This window comes from Antechinus flavipes, chromosome 5, assembly GCF_016432865.1.
Source record: "Antechinus flavipes isolate AdamAnt ecotype Samford, QLD, Australia chromosome 5, AdamAnt_v2, whole genome shotgun sequence".
NCBI classification, from domain to species: Eukaryota; Metazoa; Chordata; class Mammalia; order Dasyuromorphia; family Dasyuridae; genus Antechinus; species Antechinus flavipes.
Genome location: NC_067402.1, coordinates 289,032,669 through 289,051,721, shown reverse-complemented (window position 1 = coordinate 289,051,721; position 19,053 = coordinate 289,032,669). Strand labels below are relative to the sequence as shown.

Here is a 19,053-nt window from a genome sequence, read left to right as displayed (position 1 = left end):
CTAATTAATCTCTTTCTACCTCACTTTCCTCATTTATATAATGGAGATAATTCTAACAACTACTTCATAAAATTGTTGGGGGAGGAGGCATGTAATCAGATGAGATAATAATATAAATGTCATTACTAATTGTCTAGACCATTCTGCCCATGGCATCCCCTCGCTCAAATTTCAATGGCTCAGGGGTAGCTGTGGCAATAGACAGAACACCAGCCCTGGAGTTAGGAAAACCTGATTTAAAATCCGACCTAGCTGTATGACTTTGGACAAGTCACTTAATCCTGAGTGCCGCCAAAATAATTTTTTCCAGTGGTCCCTTTCTGCTTCTCAGATAAAATATAATCATCTTGGTTTGAGTTTTAAAACCACTCACAATCCAGTCCCAAACCGTCTCTCCAGTTTCATGGCTGCTATTCCTTTTCCCACACTCCAAGGTCCAGTCCAATGGGCCATTTCTCTTTTTCATAAATGTCCCTCAATCCTCTGCTTTTGCCCTGACCATCCCCCACATCTGGAATATATTCCTTCCTTATTTCTGCCCCACTTTCAAGATTCAGCTCATGCCTTCCTGAAGGTCCCAGTTGTCTGTTCCCAACTTCCCAAACTACCCTGTTTTCCAATATGTTCCCCCGAGAGAACACAAACTCTTGAGAATAGGGATTAGGTGTCTTCCTTTTTATCCCTAGGAATTAGCACAGTGTCTGGCATACAGTAGGTGCTTAATACATGATGAATTCTTGATTGAAAAAATCCTGGTTTGATCCACTATGCAAATTATTTCCCCTGTCTGACCAAATTTCTTCTTCATAAAATGAGGCTAATAGTGCTTACTTACCTCTCCGATTTGTTATGGGAAAAGCTCTTTGGGACATGTCAAGGCTTATAGAAACATGAGACATATCCTCATTCTGAGTGCCCTCCTTGGGTAGGACACTCCCAAGCTATGAGTTTACATATCTGTAAAATGGAGGAAGTTGAAACAGATGCTTTCAAAGACCTCTTGCAGATTTAACCTCTCATTTGAAGAGGTCCGAACTCCAATTTATCATTGATGGCCATATTGTCTCTAAGTCTCTTCCCTGATTTGGCCCATCTCCTCCAACGCTTGCCTATTTCCACTCTCTTCCATACTCTTAATAGGCCTCTATTCTCCCCTTACTCAATAAATAGAAGGCACAAAGTAGCCCTGCTTGAGCTTTAAAACATCAAAATAAAATGCTTTCATACAATACTAGCAAAAGATCATTAAAAGAAAAGTAACAGATTGGGAAATATATTTATGATTAAAAACCATAAGGAACAATTAAAAATTGTGCAGGGCTAAGTTCCAGTCCACAATGTATAATTATTTAAAGCACGTAAACACTTTTCAGGGGGAAACGAACAGAATCTCTTGAAAAATGCTCAGTTTCACTAATAATCTGAGTCCTTATACTATTTACTACCTATGTAGTCTTGGGCAAGGAACCCTTTTCAGCTTCAGTTTCCTCCCCTGTAAAATGGGGCTAAAGGGCCTCCAAAGTTCCTTCTAGCTTTAAATATAAGAAATGTGAATTAAAACAACTCTGAGGCACCATCTCATAAAAATTAGCAAAAATAATTAAAACCAAGCAGCGGTGTTATGGAGAAACAGGGATATTTATTTATTACTCATAGAACTGCAAATTTGTAAAAATCCTTTCTGAAGAACAATTCTACAGGACAAAGTAAAAGTTAGAAAACTGATCCCACTTTTTGGCCCAGTGATTCCACAATCAGAAACACACACTGAAAGAGTTTTCAGAAACACACGACTCTCCCAAAAGAGCTATCTGTTCAAAGATCTTCATGAGAGCATGATTTGTCATTGTAAAATACTGGAAGTCACCTAAATATCCAGCAATAGGGGAATGATCAAATTAACCATTATGCAGTAAGGGAATGAAAGACCATGATGAATTAAAACGGACAGACTGAGGAGGACAGAGAAATCTAAAACGACATTTATGAAAAAAAATGCAAAATGAAAAAAGTAGATGAAGAAGAACAAAGTCCATATGAACTCTGGTCATTGAAAAGTAATTAAAGGGGCAGCTAGATGACACGGTGAATAGAGTACCAGCCCAGAAGTCAATAGCTATGTGACCCTGGACAAGTCACCCAATCACCTCATCAAAAGAAAAGAAAAAAAGAAAAGTAGCTAAAAGGAATGAACAAAGAATCCTCGTGGATGGAAACATTAAGGAAAAGTTGGGATGATGTTTTTGAGTTAAATTTTGTTCGTGTAATTATATCGGATGCTCGATAATTTTGTTGTCAAAGAATACATGTATGTATGTATATATGTATGTGTGGGATGTGTCTATATACACAAATTTTAAATAGCATTTTACTACAGAACCTTCAGGTCTGGAGCCAGATCTGTGACAAGAGATTTAACATTTCTATGCTTCAGTTTATTCATCTGTAAGAGCACAGTGCCTGGCACTTAATAGAGGCTTATCTCTCTTTCCCTCTTATAAGGGGGTTCACTTCATTTCCATAAACATATCTTAAGCACTTATTACTTGCAGAGCCCTGGGATGTGTGTTGAGGAAAGAGAGAATATTTAAATAAAATATGAATCTTCTAGTCCTGTCAGGGGGTATCATACAACCACAGAGTACCATCAAGTGCTTCAGAGAGTTAGGGCAACAAGTATTCATTAAGGATTCATTACTGGAGAGACAAATAGAAAAGCAAAAGAGCCCAAGGCTTTAGGGAGCTTCCAGCCTGATGGACAGCAATAGATTCACAGCGGCAATGTCACCTTGGATGGGGAGATGCTGGGAATGGCTCCATCGTTGCCATTGGGAATGGGGAAGGGCCGGGATTCTTGCCATTTTTTTTTTTCAGAAGAGAGGGAGTGATATGCAGGAGGCCATAAAGCAGACATGTCTCTTTCCTTTGTTGGGTGATTAGCTCTTCCCTTTGATTCTCTATCCCACCAGTCTACCGGTACCCTCACTTGAGTGATTCTGTGACTCAGCATGAGCCTGATGGCCTTATGATTAACTGAAAGTCACAGGGCCCGAGTTCCAAAACCAAATTTACAGCTAACTGGCTGTGTGACATCCCCTCATCAAACCTCAGACACGCATGACATAGTAGAAAGAATGTTAGATTTAGAATCCAGAGAGCATGGGGTCAAATCCAGCCCTGACACGCATTAGTTTTTCTGGGCCTCAGTTTCCCTAATTCTAAGGTCCCTTCGAATTCTTGGTTTTCATTCAAGGCATCTTATACTACCCAACTAGGGAGCAGTTGGGTGAATAGAACATCAGGTCTAGAGTCAGGAAAATCTGAGTTTAAATGTGGTCACAGACACTCGCTAGCTTGTGATCTTGAAAAAATCACATTATCCTGTTTATCTCAATTTCCTCATCTGCAAAATGAACTGGAGAAGAAATTGGCAAACCACTTCAAAATCTACCTAAAAAAATCTCAAGTAGGGTTACAATGAATCAGACAGATTGAACTACATTAATTATATTAGTTTATACTAGTATTATTATATTCGTATATTGTATAAATACATATATATATATTATATATATATATATATATATATATATATATATATATATATATATATATATATATACACACACACACACACATTAGTAGTAGTAGTCACTCCCAATGACTCAATGACAATATGAGCATAATTCCTCAACTGAGTAGAAATTATACCTATTTGGAATCAAAAAATCTGAGGCTGACATGCATTTCTCTTATTTTATAGCCTATGTGATCCCAAAAAAATCACTTGACCAAAAATGAATAAATAAATACAAATTTTAAAACAAAGGAAATCCCTGGACCTTGCAGGGTCTCCCTTCCTCCTCTAGGAAAGTAGCAGGGTATCCTACAAAGATGAGGACCCTCAGATGAGAGAGCTCCAGTTAAAAGGATCTTCAGAGATCAATTAAACGAGTTTTATGGAGATCCCTGAAGGTCCTTGAGGTCATTTCACTGGGTCCAAGAGGTTGAAGTTTTTCCTCCCCATAATAATAATGACATTTTACTTTCTAATAGAATAAATATTGGTAGATATGACTCATATAAACAAAAGTTCTTTAGTGGAAAGGAAAACACTGCACATAGCAATAAGTTTGTATGATGTTGGTTTTTTTCAGCAATTCAGTGATCCAAGGCAATCCCAATAAACTCTGGATGGACAGTGCCATTTGCATCCAGAGAGAGACCTATGGAGACTAAATATGGATCAATGGCACACTATTTTCACTCCCCCCCCCCCCTTCTCATGTTTTTTTCCCTTTTGTTCTCCCAACCTCATATGGAAATATGTAAACGTTGAATGAACATGTATAACCTAAAAATAAAATAAAAAGTATAAAGGAGTTCTGAGTCCAAAATATTTAAGAACAACTGAATTCTAATCCAATTCCTTCCTTTTACAGAAGAGAAAAGTGAGGCCCCATATCACACACAAGTATAACAGGCAGGATTGAACCCAGGTACCAAGACTCCAGAGTTAGTGTCTTTCCTACTGAACTAAGATCTTTTAGGCTTTTTCAAAGGCCCAAAGACTTGATGATTAAAAAAAAAAGGCCCAAATCCTACATTATTTAGTAGCCAATCATAGCAAACATCTTTATGTTGTCTTCCTGTCCTCCCTGTCTTTAATCCACTGTATCCTGGGTTCCTCAGGGCTTCCTCTTCTCCTGGTCCCCAGTTCCTTCTTCCTGGCCTTGGGGACACCCCCACTTCCCAGACTTCCTGTCTCTCCCATTCTGACCTTGCCTTGCTGGCCCTCCAGAACTACTAGAGGGAGAGGAGAGGAGTTTGGGTAACAGGAGAGAAGAAACTGATGGGATGGGAGGGAGAGCTGAGTCTTGGTAGCGAAGGTAAAGATTCCTGTTGGAGCTGAATCCAACACACTTGCTACATATCCTATAATTATCTTATTTATGTGAGTGAGGACCCGAAGCTCTATTCCCGGCTATTTTCATCATGTTTGCTGAAATACAATCACAAAGCAAAATTGAGAGAGAGGAAGAGACAGAGAGAGACAGAGACACCGAGAAAGAGACTTGGGGCTTTTTATTCAGCATCTTCAGCTCAGACATGCCATAAGCCCCCTGGTCTACAACTAGTACCCCCAAAACACACCACTGCTATTCATACTTTTGGAACCCATGAATTAGGCTCTCTCAGATTGCCCCTGGAGCGAAGGATACAGCTCTGAGGCAACTAAAACACCCACAAAAGCAGCCTTTCAGTAAGAAAATAAAAGGACATGAGGAGGAGGAGAAGGACCTGGGAAAGATCTGGTTTCAAATTCTAGTTCTGTCATTTAACTCAGTTTACCCTTGGACATGAACTTTGCTGCCTCATTCTTCAGTTTTCCATCTGTAAAGTGAGCAGGAGGACTAGATTATCTCTAAGATCAAAAAATCATAGATTTAGATGGAAAAAACCTTAAAGATCATCTTGCCATTCAATCAACAAGCATTTATTAATGCTCTGCCAACTTTATTTCATATTTACCATTTCTGGTGTCTGTTGTATCCCCTCACTTTGTAACCTATTCCCTAAATAAATATACCTTTTGTCAAAGCATTTATTAAGCACTTACTGCATGCTAAGCACTGTGTGACTACTGGGGAAAACACCATGCTCTCAATCCTCTCATTTAACAGATGAAGAAACTTAGGCTCAGATGGGGTAAACTGACTTGTCCAAGATGGCATTAAGCACCACTGATGGAACCCAAACCTAGCACCTTTGTCTCGACAACATTGTTGTGCCATACAGCCTTCATGGGTCTAAGGGCTGTGATGGTACTATAAAGTCTTATACTTGCTTTAAATCACTTATCTTCCAAAAAAAACCAACATGGCAAGGAACGGCTAGGCAGTGGTTCATTTGAAAAAGATCTGAGGGTTTTAGTAGATCACAAGCTTGATATGAAAATGCTTTATGACATTGTAGCCCTCAAAAAAGCTAATGCTGCACCGAGAAGTAAGTTATCCAGATTGCTGGAGTTTGGAAAAGTCCAATCAGAATCTCAATGAACATTGACCATCCTCTGCTCCAGTCATACCACTTTTGGAACACTACTCATTTCTGGGTGCATTGTTTTGGGAAGGCCATTGGGAAGTGGAGAGGGCCAGTCGCAAGGCTAATATTCACGCCAAAGGAAGATCAGCTGAATGAATGTCAGACATCCATTATGGAGAGGACATGACAGTTGACTTCTAGAATTTACTCAGAGGAAAAAAGACTGGCGAGAGACCCGACAGGTACCTGAAAGTCTGCCAAATGACTGGGGGTTTAGATTTGTTCTGCTTGGATCTAGAAGATGGTTTTTTCAAAAAAGCAAACTGGGGATAAACCTAAGGAAACCATAAGAAATGACATCCCCAAAGTGAGAGGAGTCTTCCAAAAGTGGAATGGTGTACCTCAAGAGAAAATGGGGTCCCTGTTGTGAGCTTCTTGAACAAAGGACAGATGACCAAAGGGCTACCTCAAGAGGGAATGGGGTCCCCATCGGCGAAGATCCTTTTGCAAAGGATAGATGCTCACTTGTTGGGTGTGATGTATCCCTGGGGATCCTTTTTGCCAGGAATAAGTTGGAATCAAGATCATCTGAGGTCCCTTCCAACTCTGAGATTCTGGGATCCTCTGAAAATCTAGGTTCAAGTGCAAGTGCCACCTTAATTTCTTTAGGTCTCAGTTTCTTCCTTTGCAAAAATGGGGACATCTAGATCTATTTAAGTATAGGAAAAGGGATGATGGTACAATATTGGTGAAGATGAGTATATTATCAAGTTGCTGCTGGATAGGGCTTTCTGCTAGCCAAAGCACTAGGGGAGGAATACCTCCCCTAGTGAAAAACACAAGTCTGAATGGGATAGAGAATGCTGGTTGGAAAACCTGAAGACCTGGCTTCCAACATCACCTTGGCTATTTATTAGCCCTTGAGCATATCCCTTCCTCTCTCCAGAGCTCTGAAAAATGAGGGCTTCAGACTCATTCCACACTATCTCCTATGAGATAAGCTCAGGACGGACCCCAAACTCTTTCCATTCCTACCTAGAATGACAAACTCTGTGACCATCAGCATGGCTCCACTTCTCCAGCTTCAGTCCTTCTCTCTGGCACACTTGTTATTCTGTACCCACACATGTCCTGCGCCTTCGTGCTGGCCGGCCCCCAGACTATGCCTTCACATCTCCATATCCCAGAAGCCCCAGTTTTCTTTAAGATTCAGCTCAAATACTTCCCTTTAAATGGCTCCACAGCTATTTGTATTTCCCCTCTAAAGTTATTTTTACCTTGTATATACCTTTTTATACGTATATATGTTGTCTTACCCATTTGAACATAAGCTCCTCGAGGGCAGGCACTATTTCATTCTTTGCCTTGGCATCCCCAGGGCCAGTCACATAGTAGGCACTTAATAAATGCTTGTTGATTCTATACATAGTTATCTCCTTTTATAGATTGCAAGTTCTCTGAGGCTTGGAACCTTGTTTTTTGCCTATCTTTATATCCCCAGTTGCCTAGACTGGTGGCTGGTACAGAACAAGTGCTGAATAAATATTTGGTGATGGACTGATTGATCTGTAACACAGAGATCAAGTAGGAAGCCTTTATTAAGCATCTGCTGTGTGCTCCCAAGGAGTTTGAAATCTAAACAGGGGGACATCAGGATGTGCAGAATAGCAGGAAATAAATACAAATCAGAAAAAGAGCTCAGCTTCCTTAAAGTCCCAATTCCAGTGCCCCTCTCCCTCAGACAGCCTTCCTTACTCCCTTTTAATTTCCAAGTTCTCTCTCTATTATTTCCCACTTGTTCTGTATATCGTTTGTTTTGTATATATTTGTTGGCATGCTGTCTCTCCCTTTAGCTGATAATGGACTGTCTTTTGCTCTTTTTTTGTTTGTTTGTTTGTTTTTTGTTTAAATCTCCCCTGACTAACTATAGTGCCTGGCACATAGTAGGAACTTTGTTTATTGATCAGTTGGCTGCCTGCCTCACTTGGCTTTGATTTGTACTTTGTAAAACTTGAAGGCTAACAATAAGAAGCTCAAAGTTGGCTCAAAGTTTAATTTGATAACAATAGCCCATTTCTCCATTCTGAGGTTTACAACGTTCTTCCCTCCTGACAGCCAAGTGTGACAGACCGTGCTAATTTATTCCCATTTTACAGAAGAGGAAACTGAGCCACTCCCCACAAAGAGAAGAGGCCATAGCCAAGGTCACACAACCAGGAATAGTCAGGGAGGAAATTCGAACCCAGATGCTCCCCACTCCAAATCCATCAGATTATCAATATCCTCAACGTGGCTCGGTAGAACAGACAACAGTTCCGGGGCCTTGCCCCGAGGGGAGAGAGGGCCCTAGCTCGTTCGGGGAAGGGAGCGTCCTGATCCTGCAGGGCTGACCCAGGCCATTCCCTTTCCTCCAACCCCAAGTCCACTTCGTTCCCCCCCACCCCCATCTCCACGCGACGGGCCTCGGATCCCCGGGCTCGAGTACTGCCAGCAGCCGAGGAAGGCCGCCCCTGCGCGGCCCAAGCCCAGGCCAGAACCGGCCTCCGCGGCTGCCCCAGCGTTCCATAATAAAGGGGGGAGGGGGGGGGCAGCGGAAAGCAGGCAGGGCGACCGGAGGAGGAGCGAAAGGATTTCTCGATCGCTCTCCCACCCGGGGCCAGGGGCCCCAAGCCATCCCCTCCCCCAGTCGCCGTAAAGCGAGAGTTTGCAAATCACAGCTTGGAAACAGCTGCCCCCCCCCACTGCATCCCGCATCTCCCCAAGTTTCAGATGAAGAAGAAAAAGCCCCCCACCCCCCTTCAAAGCCTTCCCGTTCTCCCTTCCCCCGGGCCCGGACCCCCCACCTCCCCCACCTCAGCCAGGCTCAGCAATAACTTTGAAACTTCTCGGCCATTTGGGGTAAGAGGAGTGAGGATGGCAGCGGGGGGGTTGGGAGGGAAGCCCTTTCCCAGAGGGGGAGCGGAGATTCCAACCCCTTTTTCCCCTAGACCCCGCGAAAAGCTGCCCCGCCCCGTTCCCCTCCACCCCCACCCCGGTCCGGGTTTCCTGACTCCCTTCCTGGGCCGGAGGTGCCTCACACCCCTCCCCGCCAGGCCTCTTGGGGCCGCACCCCGCCTCCCGCTTCGATTCCACTCCCCCCCGCCCCCAGCCAGGCCGCCGCCGCCGCCTCCAAACCGGGCCCCCCACCCCCAGCGGACCCCACCCGGCAGAATTTCGGTGTTCGGCTAAAGGGGAAAAAAGCCTCCACGGACTCACCTTTCCTTGCTTGGCAGTCCCCCCACCGTGCCTACAACGGGCCTTGATAAGTGGTATAGTATTACTAGAGATATTATTATATTATTATTATTAGTAATAATAAAAGTAAATGCTATTTAATTATCGAAGGAAGCATTTTGCTCCTGGAACTGCTGCCCAGGCAGCTCCCTCCATGTGGCCGCTTAGCCCTTTACTTTCATTTCCACGGCTCTCTCGCTCGCTCGCTCGCTCGCTCTCTGTCCCTAGCTCGCTCTCTCCTCTCTCTCTTATTCTTTCTGTGTCTCGATCATAGCAGCCCCAACTGGAGAAAATGCTTCCCTGCAGTTTCTCCCTGCTCCCTGGAGGGGCCCGGTCAGCCTCATTCCCGGACCCTGGGGACGTGCGGAAAAACAAATCAGAGCACAGGGCGTAACGTTGCTCTCCGTGGGGTGGGAGGAAAAGACTCGGGGGAAATTTCCCTTTCTGCTCCAATCAAAGCGGGAGCCGCTCTGTCTGTTTGTTTGTTTGTTTACCTTTTCCCTTTGAGATGCAAGGAGGTTTTTAAGGAGATTCCCTTTTGAACACCTGAAATGGATTTCAGTTCGGCACTTTCCCCGAGATGTTCCCTTTCTTCCTAAATAGCTCCAGGGGTTCTTAACTTTGACCGGGGCCCCTCTGACGGCCAAGTGAAACCCAGTTCAGAACTAGGATTTTAAATGCATCCAAAAAGAAAATCCTTAAAATTAGAAAAGAAACCAATGATCTCATAAGAAAGATGTCAATTTCCCCCTCCTCCAAGTTCAGCTGATTAAAGACCCCAACGCTCAGCATCCCAGGGGTCAGGCCTGGATCTTCTACAGTAGTTCCTCATTTTAAAGCTTAGAAAGAGTAGGACACAGGCACTTAACAGCTGTTACGTGTATTTAGTTCCATTCCACCAACACTTATTTAGTACCAATGAAATATAACAGTCTATTGCTCTTGGTGGGGGTTGGGGGGAAGTGTTGGGGGGGAGGGGAGAGGCAGGATTTTCCCTTTTGTTTCAAGGAAAGTCTGTGCCTTTTTATTTTATTTTATTTTATTTTATTTTATTTTATTTTAGTCCAGCCATTCTGGCAAGTACTTTGGAATTATGCTCCAGAAGTCACTAAACTGTGCATCTCTTTTAACCAATCGATAGCACTTAGAGGCTTATACCTAAAGATCAAAGATGGAAGAAAATAACACACATGCACAAAAATATTGATAATAGCTCTTTTTTGTTAGAGCAAAGGACTGGAAACTAAGGAGTGCCTGATCCATTGGGATATGATATGGCTAAACAAACTATGATTTTATATATATATATATATATATGTATATATATATATATACATATATATATGGTATGTTTTTGTATCCATATAATAATATGGAATATTATCTCAATATAAGCAATGACAAGAATAATTTCAGTGAAACTGAATTTGTGTTAATTAAAAGTTAAACGAGCAGACCCAAAACAATTTATACACTCACAACATTGTAAAGACATTAAAAGACTGATGAACCCTGAGCAAAGTAATGATCAACCACTACTCCAGAGGAACAAGGACAAAGTATGGCGTAGCCTCCCACCCCCACCCCAGGGAAGAGAGGATGCCCTTGACATGCAGATTGAAAACCTACATTCTTTGGATACAACAAATATGGGAATTTGCGTTCCTTGCTTATGAGTATTTGTTACAATTTTTTTTTTCTTTTCTAAGGGAAGGGAGAGAAAATAGATTTTTTTTGTTCATTTAAAAAATAAATATAAAAAAATACATATTAGAAAACAGAAGGAAAGAATCATACGGACAGCTTTGAAAGTTAAATGTTAAATTGACCATCATTTATATGTTAGAAAAAGCAAAAAAAATACATATTAGAGAACAGAAGGAAAGAATCACATGGACAGCTTTGAAAGTTAAATGTTACATATTGTATTTAACTTATACTTCAACATATTTAATATGTATTGGTCAACCTGCCATCTGGGGGAGGGGGTGGGGGGAAAGAGGGGAAAAGTTGGAACAAAAGGTTTGGCAATTGTCAATGCTGAAAAATTACCCATGCATATAACTTGTCAATAAAAAGCTATAATAAAAATAAAAAATAAAAAAAAAAAATTTTAAAAATAAAGTTAAATATTAAATTGGCCATCATTTATATGTTAGAAAAAGCAAAAAATAATACATATTAGAAAATAGAAGGAAAGAATTATACAGACAGCTTTGAAAGTTAAATGTTAAATTGACCACCATTTATATGTTAGAAAAAGAAAAAAAATACATATTAGAGAACAGAAGGAAAGAACTATATGGACAGCTTTGAAAGTTAAATGTTAAATTGACCACCATTTATATGTTAGAAAAAGCAAAAAAAAAAAAAAAAAATATATATATATATATATATATATATATATATATATATATACATATTAGAGAACAGAAGGAAAGAATTATATGGACAGCTTTGAAAGTTAAATGTTACATATTGTATTTAACTTATACTTCAACATATTTAACATGTATTGATCAACCTGCCATCTGGGGGAGGGGGTGGGGGGAAGGAGGGGAAAAGTTGGAACAAAAGGTTTTGCAATTGTCAATGCTGAAAAATTACCCATGCGTATATCTTGTCAATAAAAAGCTATAATAAAAATAAAAATTTTTTTAAAAATTTAAAAAAGAAAGTTAAATGTTAAGTTGACCATCATTTATATGTTAGAAAAAGCAAGGCGCACATATCAGAGAGCTGTGTTCCTTTTCTATTCTACTGTATATGTGGAAATGCTCCCCTTTGGGGAGAAAGGAATGGTAAGTTTAGAATAAAAATAAATATTTTAAAAGTGCCTCTAAAGTACAAGACAATGAGGGTCCAGAAAAATGATCTAGCCTTTGTTGGGGGTGAGATTATCTCCTTCTGAGAAGACACAGATTTAATTAAAAAGCACAAGTAAGCATCTACTGAGTGCCAGGCACTCAGAATACCAACACAAGGAACAAAACATTCCCTGCTCTCCAGGAGTTTACATTCTCGGGAGCAAGACAATGTACATACCAAAAATACATTCTTATATATTATAAACACATACCATGGATTCTAGGGAGCTCCTGGGGAGGAACTTCCTTACCAAAAAGGATCAGCATCTTTCCTGAAATGTGAAAGATTGAGCCTCAGAATTTAAACAACTTGCCCAGGATCTCTCCCCCAGAGGCAAGGCTCAAACTCAGACTCCCTGATTCTAGTCAGGTTCATTATCTTTTCTGGCCTTTTAGCATGTATAAGTTTATATGGAGAATTATACAAATCTGAGAGATAGAAAAAGTCGATTGAAACTCATAAGAAATCATTTCAAAGAGGCTTAATTTATGAGTATAATATGCCAAGCAATGAAGCCCATTTTATTGGTGAAAAAACTAGGTAAACAGATTAAAAATGGCAAAGCTAGGATTTGAATTGGAATTTTCTAACTCCATTTTTAGTGGGGATTTTTTGTTGTTTTGTTTTGGTTTTTTGCTGAGGCAATTGGGGTCAAGTGACTTGCCCAGGTTCATATAACTAAGAAGTGTTAAGTGTCTGAGACCAGATTTGATTTCTTTTAAAAAAGTCATTATGAATTGGTCCATGCATAACATACCAAAGCTGCCCATGGGGTTTTCTTGGCAGAGATAGGAGAATGGTTAGTCTTTTCCTTCTCCAGATCATTTTACAGATGAGGCAACTGAGGCAAACAGGTCTAAGTGGCTTGTCCAGGGATACGTAGCTAGTAAGTATATGCGTAAGTATTTGATTCTTGACTTCAGGTCAAGTGCTCTTTTTGGCACTGTACACACACATATGATTCCTTTTCTACTTTGATTTCTTTGCATTATAGGTCTGCTAGTATATTTCTGGCTTGCAGCCTCGGTGTAATGACATTTGGGGGCATAATTCCAAATTAACTGAGCCAATTTATAGCTATACAACATATATTAATTGATCTGACTTCTTATAGCCACTCAAATAATTCTCATTTTCCTTTTCTCCTGTCTTTACTCATCTAATGGATGTGAGATATAAGCTCAGAATTGCTTTAATTTTCATTTCTCAAATTATTAGTGATTTGAATCATTTTAGAACTGTGGTTGTTGATAGACTATTTATTTCTTTTTGTGAAAATTGCCTGTTTATATTCTTCTGGTGCCCTCTCTACCACAAAATACTATTTCTCATATCCTTTCTTGGGACTTTAAACAAAGGACTTTACCTCCACAATTCCTCGAAAATCCCTTCACCCTTGCTCTATTTACTTACAGGATCATAAGACAATAGTAATAACAAGAGCTAGAATTTACATAGCACTTTAGGGTTTACAAAATACTTTACACAGGTTATCACATTTGATTCAACAACTCTGTGACTTTGGTGCTACTATTATGCTCACCTTATACTTGAGGACACCGAGGCTCACACAAGTTAAATGACTTGCCCAGGATGACACAGCTAATAACTGAAGCCAGATTTGAATTTAGGTCTTCTTGCCTCCAGGCTCAATCCTCTATCCATCAGGATACCAGTTGATTCTAAGGATTCAAAAGGAAATAACTATTATATCACTTAGAATGAATAGTTTCGATGGCCCTGACCTACTTGTCAGAACATGATGAGTATTAAAAGAAATGTGCTTATTTTAATCTAAATTGCAGAGGATTTCTGCTTGTGGGGTGAGAAATATATTAGAGAAAAAGATCTAAGTCCCCGGTAGATCCTTTTGTGTGTCAGGTTAAAGGCCTGAGAAAGAATTTAAAATATACTTGATTAGCCCCCAGGTATTCTGGCTGGGAAGTTTCACAAAAGTGTGCTAAGGAGATTAATTGATAGTTTTCAGATGAAAAAATTAAAACCATCTATAGTCATATGAAAAAATTCTCTGAATCACTATTGATTAGAGAAATGCAAATTAAAACAACTCTGAGGTACCATTTCACACCCATTAGATTGACTAAAAGATAATGATAACGTTGGAGGGATGTGGGAAAACTGGGATGCTAATGCATTGTTGGTGGAGTTGTGAAATGATCCAACCATTTTGGAGAGCAATTTGGAAGTATGCCCCATGGACTATAAAACCGCATCCCCTTGGATCCAACAGTGCTACTATTGGGTCTCTATCCCAAAGAGATCATAAAAAAGAAAAAATACCCATATGTGCAAAAAAGTGTTTATAGAAGTCCTTTTTGTAGGAACTGAAAACTGAGGGGATCATCAGTTGGAGAATGGCTGAATAAGTTATGGTATTTGAATATAATGAAATACTATTGTTCTATAAGAAATAAGGAGGAGGCTGATCTCAGAAAAGCCTGGAAAGCTACTGTTGCTGAGTGAAGTGAACAGAACCAGGAAAATATTCTACACAGTAACTGCAAGATTATGTGACAATCAGCTGTGATGGACTTAGCTCTTCTTAGCAATACAACCATGCAAGACAATTTCAATAGACTTAGGATGGAAAATGCCATCCTCAACCAGAGAAAGAACTATGGATTCTGAATGAGGATCAAAGTATACTATTTCACCTTTTTTTTTTCCTTTCTCATAGTTTTTCTCTTTTGTTCTTTCACAACATGACTAATATGGAAATATGTTAAACATGATTATACAGGTATAACATATCAGATTACTTGCTGTCTTGGAGAAGGGGGAGTTAAGGGAGGGAGGGAAAAATTGGAACTCAAAATCTTACAAAAATGCATGTTGAAACAATACTATATGATGATCAATTCTGATGGACCTGGCCATCTTCAGCAATAAGATGAACCAAATCAGTTCTAATGGAGCAATAATGAACTGAACCAGCTACACCCAACGAAAGACCTCTGGGAGATGACTAAGAACCATTACATCAAATTCCCAATCCCTCTATTTTTGCCCGCCTGCATTTCTGATTTCCTTCACAGGCTAACTGTACAATCTTTCAGAGTCTGATTCTTTTTGTACAGCAAAATAATGGTTTGGACATGTATACTTATTGTGTATTTAATTTATACTCTAATATATTTAACATGTATTGGTCATCCTGCCATCTAGTGGAGAAGGTGGGAGGAAGGAGGGGAAAAATTGGAATAAAAGATTGGCAATTGTCAATGCTGTAAAATTACCCATGTATATAATTTGTAAATAAAAAGCTATTAAAATAAAAAAAAATAAAATTACTTCAAAAAGAAAAAAGAGAATATTTGATAATTTTCACTAAAAAAATGTATATTTGTCAGAATATAAAATAAGGTGATTTGAAAGCTGAAAAAAAAAGAATGATGAAAACTATCTTTATGTGTAATTTAAAAAATAAAATACTTTTAACAGAAAAATGTTTTTTTAAAAAATCCTTTTATTTTTAAATTTTTTATTAAAGCTTTTTATTTTTCAAAACATCTGTGTGGACAATTCTTCAACATTAGCCCTTGCAAAACCCTGTATTCCAATTTCCCCCTTCCCTCAGCCCTCCTCTAGATGGCAAGTAGTCCAATATATGTTAGATATGGTAGAAATATGTTAAATCTGATCAATGCATACAGATTTCTACAATTATTGTGCTGCACAATAAAAAAAAAGAAGCAAAATAAAATGCAAGCAAACAATGACAAAAAGAATACGAATGCTATGTTGTGAATCACACTTAGTTCCCACGGTCCTCTTTCTGGGTGTAGGTGGCTCTCTTCCTCAATGAACTGGTCTGAATCACCTCATTTTTTAAGAGAGCCACGTCCATCAGACTTGATCATCGTATAATGATCTCCTGGTTCTGCTCATTTCACTTAGCATCAGTTCCTGTAAATTTCTCCAAGCCTCTCTGAAATCATCCTGTTGGTCGTTTCTTACAGAACAATAATATTCCATAGCATTCAGACCATAATTTATTCAGCCATTCTCCAATTGATAGACATCCATTCGGAAAAATATTCCTTTTAAGAAAGCCCCAGAAACAACTGATAATTTCATCAGATGCTAGCATCAACTCTATGAAGAAATAATTAACCAACTGTAGTTTTAAGGAGAGCAGGGAAAAATCATAGCCCCAGAGGAAACATGATTTATAATAGGAGGATGTTCCCTCTGCCATAGACATCATAGAAATAAATGGGGAAAGGTCTTCACAGATAAGAATATAATATAAGGGAGAGGGATTTCCCCATGCCAACTTTGTTACTCTTAATTAAAGTATTTGCTATTTATGAACTCTTTATGAGACCTCCAAATATCATGCTACATTATCACCAACAGATATAGAAGCTCACATTTCTAACGTACTTTGTATCTTATAACCCAGTATTTTCTCACTCCTCGGATGTTCCTGACAAATTCCTTTGGGTCTTTTATCACTCCCCATTTATTTTGTATGTACTTATGTATATGATTCTCTGCTATATCGCTGCTCTGCCTTCCCCTGCTGCATGTGTGTATTACATAACAAAATGATTCTGTTTGGAATTTAAGTTTATTATAATTTTTATGAAATCTATCATCCTTTATAATTATAATTATTATATAATAACCATGATTTACTATAACTATATTAAACTATGATGGCTTAATATAATTATAATCCAGCTTCTGCTCTTCCCCATTTAAAATACTCTATGTCCCCCTCTTCATCCTTTTTACTAATTCTGTCCCCTATGCCTGGAATTCTCTTCCTTCTTACCTCCACTTCTTGATTTCATTCAAGGTTCAGCTCCAGGGCCTCCTGCATAAGCATTTTCCCAGAGTGTCTCCCCTGCCTCCAACACCACTCCCTACTCCAGCTGTTGATGTCTTTCTTTCCAAGATGACCTCATACCTGCTTTATATGTGCTTTATATATCTCTGTGTAATTTGTACATACATATATAGAGAGAGAAAGAGTATGTACATTTATATGTGTATCTGTTCTCTACCTCATTAGAATATAAATTCCTTGAAGAAAGAACTGTTTTGATTTTGTCCTTGTATCCCAGCATCTAGTACACTGTTTGACACACAGAAGATACTTAATAAATACTTGCTTGGCTCCAGCCTATTTTTTTTCAAGTTGTATTATTAGTCCCTCCACGCTCTCCATGTTCCAGATCAACTGGCTGGTTTCCTATTTCCATACCCTGTCTTGAAGAAAAAAATATTAATACTCTACTTTCTATTTGGGGCACATCTGGTGGAAACAATTTCAATTAATTTATCGTTATTCTATATCTAAGAGTTTTTAGCTAAGAAAAAGAAGTCTCCAGACTGACATAGTCCCTCCTTCTCTCCCCCCACCATGATCTCAGATTTCTCACTCAATCCCAAAACAATCTGAGGTAACATTAGTAGTAACCTTTAACAAGGAAAGGTCAGGACATGTTAAAAGACAATTTGGGGTTAACATTCTAGAACTATAGTCACTTAATCTTCAACTATTCAATCCCTTTCCTGACTAACCCCTGTGCCAGCCTTAGCCCCACCCCTCCAGCTCCAGGAGAAAGATTTCTTCTCTCAATAGCAGAATGGGTTTTGTTTTTGTTTTGTTTTTGTTTTGGAAAGAAAAAAAGAGAGTATTTTCCTGAGTAGATCATAGCCTTGCTTCCAAAGATGGGGAAAGCAAGGATCTTAGTAAGGCAAAAGATATCTTAATATTATTTCTTAATATTTGTGGTTGATATGCACACCCTTTGACCCAGTGATGAAGTTAATACTCTAAAAAAGATAAAGGAAAAAAAGAAAAGTGCGTGTGTGTGTGTGTGTGTGTGCGCGCACGTACAAAAAATACTGATAGCAGCTCTTTCATGGTAGCAAAAAAATTGAAATTGAGGGTATGTTTCTTAATTGGGAAATGTCTGAGTGAGTTATGACATATAATTATGATAGAGTATTATTGTGCCATTAGAAATCATGAAGGAAATGGTTTCAGAAAAATCTGAGAAGACTTACATGAACTGATGCAAAGGGAAGTGAGCAGAATCAGGAAAACATGTTACATAGTAACAGCAACATTATAATGATCAATTGTGAAACTTTGCAACTCCGATTGATACAATGAACCACAGCAACTCCAAAGGATTTATAATGAAAAAAAAAAAAATACTATCCACCTCCAGATAAAGAACTTGTGGACTCTGCATACAGATTGAAGCATGTATTTTTTTTCTCTTTATTTTTCTTGCTTTTTCCCCTGAAACATGGCTAATATGGAAATGTTTTATATGACTTTATATGTATGTGAAGTATCATATTTCTGGCCTTCTCAATGAGTCGTGGGGGTGTAGATGTTTAGAAATGAAAATAAAAATAAAAAACAAAAACAAGGTTCAGTTGAACTTAAAGGGGATTTTAAGATGCTTTGATCCCTGTTTCAATGTTTCGTGTGTGTGTGTGTGTGTGTGTGTGTGTGTGTGTGTGTGAAGAGAGAGAGAGAGAGACAGACAGACACAGAGACACAGAGACAAGAGAAACAGAGAGAGAGAGAGAGAGAAACATAGCGAGAGAGGCTACATCCATTCCTGAAATGTTATCTCTCATTTTGGCTTAGAACACCCAGTTCCCTTCAAGATTCATCTGGAGTACCACCTTATCTAAGGAGCCTTTTTCTGATTCCCCCATCTATTAGTGACTCCCTCAATTTCTAATTGCCTTTATTTATTTGATACGGAACTCAACTGCCACCCAAGTGGAGTAGGAAAGGTCAGCCTAGTATTACCTGCTACATATAGAGGGAGATGTGACTTCTGATAAGCTGAAAGAATGCTGTGCTCAGTG

The 19,053-nt window shown here is 39.2% G+C and overlaps 1 protein-coding gene across 1 annotated transcript in view; it reads right to left on the bottom strand.

Moving 5' to 3' along the window:
* Positions 1-9,677, bottom strand: part of ZC3H7B (zinc finger CCCH-type containing 7B) — a 91,792-nt gene extending 82,115 nt beyond the window's left edge. The window contains exon 1 of the mRNA XM_051962184.1: positions 9,301-9,677. The gene's annotated coding sequence lies outside the window, so the exon portion shown is untranslated. The remainder of the gene's footprint in view (positions 1-9,300) is intronic.
* Positions 9,678-19,053: the final 9,376 nt, after the last annotated feature.